Here is an 11828-nt window from a genome sequence, read left to right as displayed (position 1 = left end):
AAGGATATATACACATTTCTGTTACTGGATAAAAAGAAAAGAAAAAAAATTGGCAAAATATAAAATTTTAAAAGTAATTTGTATTTTTCTTAGGTATACATATTACAGACTTTTGTATAAGAGTTTTTCCTCAGTGTAAACTGGGTTGATAGAAGTAAGTTAAGTTATATTATTATTAAAAAGTAGTTTTTAAGGCAAATGCTTTCATACTACAACACACACACAATAAATACATTTACTCATGTTCCCCTTACATACATACTAAAACGGTATATCAAAATTCAGAATGAGTCTTATCTTTTTAAAATTTTGATTTAAAATCCACTAAACACTCTCTCTATGTTTTATATTTTATCAATTGAATCACAGTTCCTCAGAAAAGTCAAAATCGGAACAACTGAAAATGTAAAAGATTCTGACAAAATTTCTTTTATTGTCTTACTTCCAAAAGTTGACAGTCTCTGCTGGTCATACTTTGGACACTCGCACAAGACGTGTCTGACAGTTACCAACTCCTTGCACTCTGAACACTCGGGAGCAGGATCGCGTGGGTTGCTCATCAAGTGTCCGTGTGTCAGACGAGTGTTGCCTCTACAGAGGCGTGTCAGGATTACTTGAGCATGTCTCTCTCTTTGATATGCTGAACTCCATTTGTTAACATCCAGTTTTATTTGTTTTAATTTATTATTTTCAGGCTCTTCATTCCATATGTTTTGCCATTTATCTACAATTATTGTTTTTATTTTTCTAATATAATCGCTAGTAGGGATGTTTACATTTGCTTTTATCATGTGGACTGCTTCTTTAGCTGCTTTATCAGCCTCTTCATTCCTCTTATCCCTACATGAGCAGGGATCCAACATATTTCAATATTTTTTCCATTTTTATACAATCTGTAGAGTTCAAATTGAATTTGCTGTACAATATTATTATCTATAGCGCTTCTTGAGTCGCTAAAAATCACAAAATTATTGAATGATGTTTGCTTTATAATTTTGATGGCTACTTTAATTGCACACAACTCTGCTGTGAAGACTGAGGCATGACTGGGTAAAGAAAATTGATATTTTTTGTTCTGTTATACAGCTGCATATCCTACTCCATGTTGTGATTTAGACCTGTCGGTATATATTGCATAATGAGAACTTTTTTTATCTTATATGTTCTATGGTTTTTTTTTTTATGGTGTTCTGGGGTATATACGGAACTTTTTGATAAATATCTTAAGTGAATGCAAGTCCTTACTTTAATCATGGTCCAATGGGGTGGTAACTTGACTATTGGAGGTACTTGTATATTAATATTCAATGACTCGAACAGTCTATTAGCTCTAATTGGGAAAGGTGGTGAATGATTGTTTATAAAGTCATTCCTTAGCTCAAATAGATTTCTTGTTTTTGAATCACTTGTTTTGATTCATAATGCACTTTTCATGGTTATGAATTCTCTATGGAGGGATAGTGGCAGTTCGCCACATTCAACTTGTACAGAGGAGACGGGTGAGGATCTAAATGCTCCTGTGCATATTCTCAGGCCTTCGTTGTGAATTGGGTCTAATGTTTTCAGTGCTGCTTCTGAAGCTGACCCATATATTTCACTTCCATAATCAATGATTGATAGCACTGTTGCTTTATATAGTATAGTAAGAGTATGTCTATCAGCTCCCCAATTTGTGGGCGATAGTTTTTTAATTAGGTTTAATGCTCTTTTGCATTTCGATTTTATGTAAGTTATATGGGCTTTCCATTTGAGGTGTGTATCAAATATCAAACCTAAAAATTTTGCAGTTTGGCTGATTGGTATATTATGGTTTCTCATTTTTAATTCTGCTTCTTCAAATTTTTTCCAAATGTTACTTTTATAAAACATGACAGCTTGGGTTTTTTCTATGGAAAATCTAAAGCCTACTGAGGCCCATTCATCTATTTTTATTATAGTTTTATTAATAATTCTTTCTGCATGTTTTATGCGTGATACTGTGTAATATATTGCAAAATCATCCATATACAAGTTACTTTTAATTCCGACTGGTAGCATGTTACTGATGTCGTTAATTGCCAATGTGAACAAAGTACCACTAAGGACGCTACCATGTGGTACTCATTTTCAAGTGGAAATATTTTGGAAAAAACATTATCTATTCTCACCTGAAAAGTGAGGTCAGTCATCAAGTTTTTAATAAATTTAGGAAGATGGCCGCGTATGTTATTATTATGTAGCGATTTTAATATTGCATACCTCCATGTAGTGTCGTATGCCTTTTGAATGTCAAATAAGACAGCTATTGTAATGTGATTTCTTTCAAAACCTTTACGTATATGGTCTTCCAAACTACATAGAGAATCTAATGTAGACCTATTACGTTGTGAAACAAACTGTGTAGAACTTAAAATTTTATTTTCACGAACGGCCACGTAGTCGTGCATTTACCATTTTCTCCAATAATTTCATTATACAACTTGTTAATGAGATGGGTCTATAATTATTCACATTACTAGCATCTTTTCCCGGTTTGGGTATAGGAATTATTATTGCACTTCACCATTCATCTGGAAAGAAGTTTTGGACCCATAAATGATTGTAAAATTTTAATAAGCATGATTTTGCCAAAGGTGCTAGGTGGCAAATCATCTCAAAACAAACATCATCTCCTCCAGGGGCAGATTTATTGCTGTTCAAGAGAGCATATTCTAACTCTTCCATATTGAACTTATTATAATATATATCTTCCTTTGTCTCAAAATTAAGTATAATAGATTCTGCTTTGTTTTTTACCTTTGTAAAATGTTTGTCTAGATTTTCATCACTACTTATTTTGGCAAAGCTTGCCCCAAGTATGTTACTTATTTCGAAGGGATCTAAAAATTTATTTCCATTATCTAATATAGCTTATCTGGGTGGTCTAATGTTTGTTCCATTTATTTTTCTGAATTTTTCCCATACTTTTTGAATGGATGTTTCGCCTGTTATTTCTGACACAGGACCTCCAGATATTATTTTACCTTTTATCACTTCTTTTCTAACTTTGGCTCATATCTTATTATATAAAGGTTTTAATACATCTATTTCTAATAGCAAAATTGTCATTTTTAATATATTTTCTTCTATGAATGGTTTTGATTTATTGACTTTATTGAATCTTGTTTAGAGTATCTAACTTTCTTGCTAAAGTGTGCTTTTCTCGTACTAATTCAGAAAGATCATCTGACCACCAGGGGACTTTATGTTTTTTATTATGGGGTTTTGAATGAGGAATAGCTTTGTCTGCTGCCTTTTTAATGAAGGACACAAAGAAATAGTTCGTCTCATTGTGATTTCTCAAATAATCATACAGCGGTATGTTATTGGTATGAAAGTTAAAAATGTCCCAATCTGTTTTTTGCATGTTTAATGCGGAGAATATGGTTTTGGTTCATTATTTAATAAGGATATTATTATGGGAAAATGGTCACTTGAGTAGGAGTCATCACATATATTCCAATCTAGTCTGTCAACTATATTTGTTGAACAAAGGGCGACATCTACTGTGGAAAATGTTCCATGGGTTCTGGAATATATGTATTTATTTCGCTGTCATTCAGACAACAAAGATTATTAGCGTTCATTAAGTTTACTATTTTTCTCCATCTTTATCCGGAGTAATGTTGTTATAGTCCCATATTGGATTATGCGCATTAAAATCTCCTACAATTAATATAAGATTCTTAAATTCTTTTATTATTTTTTGTAATTTGTTTAAATCATACTTTTTATTAGGCTGGTTGTACAAGTTAATAATATCAAACACATTATTTTCTATTTTCACTGTTATTGCTGAAATTTGCAGTTCAGTGTAATCTATATCTACTTTGTCGTATATAATTTTATTATGGACATACATTGCTGTTCCTAAATTATTTTCATTTTCCTGTGATGTTGTAGCTAACAGATATTTACCTATTTTTGGAACACGTTGTCCTACACGTTGTATACATATAATCATTAGCTCGTGTTCGCTAATAAGTCGTTGGACTTCCCTTAAGTGCATTCTCGTCAATAATCCATTTATATTCCATTGAATTATATAACGATTGAATGGTGTAATATGAGTGGTCAAATTACCCTAGATTATTAAAGCTGATATTTTCTTAAAATTTGTTTTAAGTTAATTTGTATTTTTGTAGGTCTTGATTCATTTTTTTTTTTTGTAGTTTGAATCCTACTTTCGTTAACTGTTACTTTTTTACTATCTTGATTTAATTTTTCCATTTTGATTTTCTTTGGAATATTATCTACAACACTGATGTGTTTCTCTTTGTAATATTCTAAGTGTTCAATATACATACAACCTTCTTCATGAGATTTGATATTTGTTTTTTCCTTATTCCTATTCCTCATGAAATTTCTTATGGTGTTGGTTAGGCTGTCTTTGGTTAAAATCTTATTTTTGTGGCACATTGCTATAAAGCATTTACTGCAACCACATGTATCTTCGTGTTTATCAGTTTGTTGTTTTTCCTTGGTCTTTCCTGTGGCGCCTATAATTGGTGATGGGTGAATTTCTTCGCTTTCACTGTAGTGATCTATAATTTGGTTTTCAATTTCTTCTGAACTTTGCGATTCTGCTCCTATAGGTACTATTGTTACTATGGGAGACGGTGGAATATTTGATTTAGTGTTCTGTTTCTGAATTTAGTTTTGGGCGAGATTGGTGGGTTACTTATCTTTTTACAGACTTGTTTGGTGGAATTAGGTGGGGTCTTATCCAGTTGTTTCTTCTGAGTAGTGTTATCTGTTTTTTTACATTCTTGTGATTTTAATTCTTCTTTGTTTTTTCACATTCTTGTGATTTTAATTCTTCTTTGTCTTCCTCTATGTTATTACCCATTTCAATTTCCGATAAAGAGGTAAATCGATTTTCCACAGTCGTAATATCATATATTGAAGAGTTCTTTTCATCTTGTATTTTTTGTGGTGGTATTTCTTTATTTCTATTATTATCATTTGTTTCAGTTCTGGTATTGCTTGACTTTGAGGTATCTGCATACCTAAATTTCTTAGCTGGGTCATTTAATCCTCTCACTTTCAGTTCTAACTTTGCTTCTCTTATCGTCATTCCAGTTCGTTCTTGCAATAATTTAAGTTCTGTATTGTAAATATAGAACGCACACAATTTAGATCTAGCATGATGTTCTAATCCACAATTTATGCATTTGGGTTGGCCACAGTCCCAGCATATTTTATGGTCCTGCGAGCTGCAAAAGGCACATCTATGAATATTCCTGCACTTAATTGCTGTATGACCATATTTGCAACAGTTCTTGCATTGCATGGGTTTAGGAACATAAGGTCTTAGTTCCCTGTTTAATCCCAGCATTTTCATTTTCAAGGGTAAGGTTTGGCCACTGAACTTTATCTTGGCTATTTTGATAGATTTACTTTTGTCTTTCCTGCTTGGGACCTCATATATTTCACAGTCTTCAACATTATTGTATCTTTTCTTTAACAAATCTAAAAGTATTAATTTATCTAAAGTTTCATCCTCAAGATTTGGTACTACAACTGTGCCTTGCACACTATTCATAGTATCATGCCTTGTGACATTTATATTTATGTTATCTATATTTTTTATACACTGATAATTTTCTGATTGGTTTTTGGTTGTTGTTTCAACCAACCATTCCCTTTTTTTAATTTACCTTATGCTCATCTCTTGCGATGGGCATCGGTTCAATAGGTAATTTTCTAATTTCAATAAAGATATATCTTTGTATGCTTCTAAGTTCAAAAACCTTGAACAGTTTTGACTCCCCAAAGAGAGAATCAAAGTGAATCAAGGTTGGGTCCTGCCAATATCTACTTCTTTTGGGTTTATTGTATGGTAATAATGTTTTAATACCACTCTGATTTTCATTATTTGAGTTATCCTGTGAACAGTCCATTGCCATGCCAGAAGTCGTTGGTAAGTTGATTTTTGCCTCCATATAAAATATTGATCAATTTCACCCAGGATAAGGTCCCTCTCACCAAGGAGACCCAACTGAGGGAGGAGCATTACCGTTACACACACTGATAACTGCCCTGGGTCCCTCACCTGGATATACGCCATACCCACAGTGCCTGAAGGGTCATCAGTCCCATGAGATCGGACCCAGCACTGTGGGCATGGCTTGACTTAAAAATTTCCCCTCGCTCGACCACGTCAGGTACTCTAGTTTTATGGGTGGAGAGGCACGTCATCCAACTCCACCCTCCATCAAGTTAAAAGAGCAGTCAATTCAATAGTCCAAAACCATGCCAAGGTCGTCAACGAAAGAAGAAGAAGGGAGAGGGGAAAATTTATTAGAGGAGGGGTAAAGGAGTTAAAGGTCCCAATGTTTAGTTGGATCCATAGCAGAGAGCGTAGGCATAAAGGGGCGCATGCCTCCAACCTCGTTAAGGAGTTGGGATCAGTCAGGGGGAGTTAAGTCATAAAAATCTCTGGTTTCAATAAACAGAAAAGTGATTTTTTATGATGATAAAATAAAGTTTTATATGGAGTATATATACTACGTAAGTTTACACAGCTATAAGGTTTTCAATCACAGCAGCCTAAAAATTAAAAATTCTCAATAGCTAGTACAGTGGGGATCCCCATATTCATGTTCTTTGGATTCGTGGACTCACGCATTCACAGATTTCTCTGGAACATATCCCCAAATTATTCGCAGGAAATTTGCCTATTGGTGGTATTTTCCTATGGGAAATATCCACAAATTCCTGGTTTTTGTATCAATTTCATCATAAAATGCACTTTTTGTGATAAAACTTAAAAAACAAGGTATAAAAATGTTTAGTGGGTTTTTCTTGACTTTTAACTAACAAAATATAAATCTTCATATTAAAATTTATTATTTGGATACTTACCCACTGTTAAACTTATCTATATCCCCCCGCCGATTAGGCAAGTCGGCATTCAAATAAAAAATTGAATGGCTTCCCGGATGACTGTCTAGTTTACTTGTTCTCCACCAGGTGTGTTTCGAATGTTTTAGCTCTTGTCAGAATTCTCCTTGACACCCCACTAAGTTGTGAGGAGGTTGGGTGGGTCTACTTCAACAGTAGGTAAGTATCCAAATAATAAATTTTATTATGAACATTTATATTATTTGAGAATAATCTTACCTACTGTTAAATTTAGTTAGCTGATTCCCATATTAAGAAGAGGATGGTGGGTAGTGCAGCTAGACAAAAATCCGGTCAGCCATTCGAGCTAAAGGTTTCTTGCATGAAACCCAAAACATTCTCACCTGATCAGGAATCCTTGGTGGATTCTACTACTACCACCAGAAGTTGGATTCCATTCAGGGAGCAAGGCTTTCATACATATGCAGCAAAGTAGCCTTGAGGAGAAAACGGTTTCGATTCAGCCAGAATGAAACGCAAGTGGTATGAGGGACCCCTGTGCCTGGGTCCAAAAGAATTATAAAATGACAGTCACTTAAAATAAATACCTTTATGGTATAAAGGTACGCTCCTATACAAAATTTGTACCTTCACGCTCCCCAAAATATTAAAACCCACTATTAGTAGTGGATTAAGGGCTTTACTGTTTTCAAACACAATTCTGTATACTTAAGGTAGTGAGTGGTAAAAACCGAACTGTACTTCTACTGCACCACATCAATCCTATTCTGGAGTGACAAATTGACTTAACACTAAATGAAGTTACAACTGTTGCTAACATTATGAATGTTTACCTTCAATAAAGGTAGAGGATATGGAGCTATTTCTCATGCACTAGCCTATTCAATACGTCACAGAGGACCTCGTGTTCCTTGACAAAGACGTTATAAGTTTCTAAAAATCACAATACAAAAGGTTAACTTTGCCTCTTCTAGACTTAACCTTCACAAATACATTTTAGGTTTTCTAAAACCACAAAACAAAAAGTTAACTTTGCCTTCAAGCTTAACCATTGGCAAAGGCATCTAGGTTTTCTAAAAACCTTCACAAATACATTCTAGGTTTTCTAAAACAACACAACAAAAAGGGATTTTGATGAAGGAAAAATCTATTTCTGGGCAAGGGCCCGTGTTGCCCAGTGAAATGTCCCTTTAGCACACATTTCTAAGGTAAATTAATGCTAACATACCAGAGAAAAAGCTAAAATTGAAATGCCAGAATATTCTGGCTCGCTCACCTTATATATAAAGGTGTCGGTATGGTTTCTGGGGTGAGTGAAACCACTACCACGGGTCTCTTGCCATTTAGATTCATCCTTCTTCGAAATCCCTCTACCAGAGAGGGGCCATACCAAGGCCCACTCCCTGCTACAACTACTACTAGCGCCTCTGACGGTACCACTAGCGCCTCTAACGGCATCCTTGGAGTTAGCCCCCAGCTTGGGCCCAAAGGGTGGGGTTATAAGAGAAGGGTGGGATTTCACTGGGCGACACGGGCCCTTGCCCAGAAATAAATTTTTCCTTCGTCAAAATCCCTTTTCTGGGCTCAGCCCGTGTCGCTACGTGAAATAGTACCAGAGAATTGGCCACAAGCTTGGAACAAAGGAGTACAATGACATATTGTAAGGAAAAATGAAAAACAATTAAGGTTAATTAGTATAATCTAAAATCAACTTATGAACTAGAAATAACTGTACTGAAGGCTTAAGATTAAACATAGTAAATTAATATTAACCTTAAAACTAAATACAATATAACAGACTGTGTGAGTAATCCTAAAATAAAAACAAGGAAACATCACATCTATGTACAAGATGTGGCATCCAAGGCATGACAAAGGCTACATGGTGGCAGAGCCACGGGAAGAATGTCAGTGAGGCAGGTAGAAAGGAGATCTAGATATAAGCTACTTACTACTACTTAAGCAGTGTCAGGTGAAACTCTGTTTCCCGCTGCCACTGCTGGAAATTTAAGTGCTTCTAAGGACTTGAGGTAATGGCGTTTGAACACTGTCGGAGATTTCCAGCCTGCATACTTTTTCAGATCATCAAAATTCATATGCTGAAAGTAATTAATTGAGGTGGCTACTGCCCTAATGTCATGTACCCGGGGAAAAGATTCTGGGTTGGCTTGTTTAAAAAAAATATAAATTTTTTTGTCTAATTCTTTTTAAGGTAATAGTGCCACCTTTTTCCCTCATAAATAAAGGGCCTGAAGATCTTAAGGCCGTTCTAGCAAGGTATGCTCTTAGGGCAGTAACTGGACACAAGGATGGGTCCTGAGGAAGTGGGAGAATTTTCCACGGGGCTCACCTATCTAGTGGGTCATAATTTTTAGCTAAAAATTGGCGATCTGGAGAAAGTAAGACTTCTCCTGAAGGGAGAAACTCTATATGACCTGAGTCTCTAGATAGAGCCGACAGTTCAGATACCCTGGCTCCTGAAGCTAGACTTAAAAGGAACAATGTTTTCCTCAGGAGGGGTAAAAAGTCACATGAATCATTATCAGTGTCTGAGGCCAGTTTGAGAATATCATTTAAGAACCATGACACAGACTTGGGCCTCTCTGATGGCCTGAGTCTAGCACAGGCTCTAGGGATAGATGAAAAATAAGTCTGTTAGATCTATTTTAAAACCAAACTGGAAGATTTTCTTGAGTGCCGATTTAGTAGTAGTGATAGTACTAGCTGCTAAACCTTTTTCAAATAGTGACCTAAAAAAGGAGATGGCCAGATTGGCTGTCATGGTTTGAGATTCAGACTTCCTCAGAAAAATAGCTAGTTTTTTAACTGCTGAGTCATACTGACATAGGGTTGACTCTCGTTTATCCGATTCTAAGAATAGGATGTTTTGAGGGTCAATGTTGGCATCCCTTTTAGCGCAAACTTCATGAAGTCCATAAAGTTAGGGTTTTCTGAATTCCTGAGGAAGCGTACACAGTCTTCGTTTGTACTAGTTGAGATAATCTGGGATTGGGAATCCGTTGAGGTCGGAGTCCCAACTCCAATAGTAGTGGGAACCAATTGCTCTTGGGCCAATTGGCTATTAGAGCAATGCGGCCCTTGAACGTTCTGAGTTTGTTCAGAACCTTCAGAAGAAGATTCACTGGAGGAAAGATGTAAATCTTCTTCCATTGATTCCAGTCTATAGCCATGGCGTCCGTGGCATAAGCCAGAGGGTCCAGGTTGGGAGCCACGTAGCAAGGGAGTTTGTGATTAGATTCCGTGGCGAAGAGATCCACCTGAAGCCCCGGGACTTGCTGACAGTATAAGGACCTCAGGTTTGTATAGTTAGGAAAAATGCAATTTTGGACAAATTGTCATTTGTTCTGACATGGAATACAAACCTTTCAGTCCTTTTACAATAAGAAGACTCACTTCTTGGTGGAAGGAATCTGAGTCTTTTGTGAACAGACTGGTGTTCACCCAACCTTGGAAGCCTCCCTGGTCGTAAGAGCGAAGGAGGGATCCAAGCCTCTGTCCGATTGATCGGGGTGTGCACCGTAGGATCAATGGTCAAACCTCTGGACCAAGTACTAAGAGAGAGGCAAGCGTATCTCTTCGTACCAGCAAGCAAGAACAAGTTCCTGTCTGCAAGAGGCAACATAAAGTTATGGGTTTGTCTCTTGTTGGCATCCACTTCCCCCCTTCCCCCCTTGTAGGAGGAAGTGGTGGATATTCTGCTCCTATCCCTAATGAAAGGGATAGGATGGGGCTCTGTCATATAGCTCACCTGCATCTCGTCCTCATCCAGCATAGTGACAACCGTAACCCTCTGCCCACAGGTAGAGGAGAAGAGAAAGATGGGAAGAGAAGCCAGTCACACTCTCATTCACGCATCCACTCTCACAGTCACACCAGGACTCGATGCTGTTTCAGCCTGCGAGGGTCTGGGTTAGCTACACGTGTTGAGCAGCCACCACGGGTCCCAAGGAAAAGGTATCCAAGGACCTGTGGGTAATATCCCGAAGGTAGAAGGAGGTGAAGGTAGCCTGGTTGGCCCAGACCCCTGCCTTCAGGACCTGCGCCACAGAGAAGCTCTTGCAGAACGCAAGGGAAGGACCAATGCTCCTGACTTCATGGGCTCTCGGATGGAGAGTACAGATGTCGTCACTACCATCAGCCTCATACGCTCTCCTGATCACCTCACACAGCCAGAAAGAAAGAGTGTTCTTGGATACTTCTTTCTTGGTTACCCCGGTGCTAACGAAGAGGCGTCGACACTCAGGCCTGAGGTGTCGAGTTCTCTTCAGGTAGTGCCGTAGCGCCCTCACAGGACAAAGCAGCATCTCATCCACATCATTATCAGTGAAGTCCATTAGGGAGGGGATTGTGAAAGACTCAAACCTGTCGTCAGGGATCGACGGTTTCTGAATCTTCGCAAGGAAGTTCGGGACGAAATCGAGCGTCACAGATCCCCATCCCCTGGAGTGTCGTACGTCGAAGGATAGACCATGAAGTTCCCCTACTCTCTTTGCCGATGCCAGGGCCAGCAAGATGAGGGTCTTGAGGGTCAGATCCCTGTCTGACGACTCTCGGAGTGGCTCGAAGGGTCTTCGAGTCAAACTCCTAAGGACGAGAGTCACATCCCACGCAGGGGGCCTGAGTTCCCTGGGTGGGCAAGACCTTTCGAAGCTCCTCATGAGCAAGGAGATCTCGAACGAGTTCGAAATGTCCAATCCCCTCAGTTTCAGGACTAGTGCCAGGGCGGCTCTATATCCTTTGACTGCGGGGTCTGAGAGGAGCTCTCTCGGCGAAGAAATACGAGGAAATCCGCTACCTGCTGAAGGGTGGCTCTGAGAGGAGATAGACCCCGTCTACGACACCAACCACAGAAGACGGCCCACTTCCCCTGGTACACAGCTGCAGAGGACTGACGGACGTTTCCAGCCATCTCTGTTGCTGCG

The sequence above is a fragment of the Macrobrachium nipponense genome, chromosome 4 (assembly GCF_015104395.2).
Source record: "Macrobrachium nipponense isolate FS-2020 chromosome 4, ASM1510439v2, whole genome shotgun sequence".
NCBI lineage: Eukaryota > Metazoa > Arthropoda > Malacostraca > Decapoda > Palaemonidae > Macrobrachium > Macrobrachium nipponense.
Note: the sequence above shows the minus strand (reverse complement) of the source record.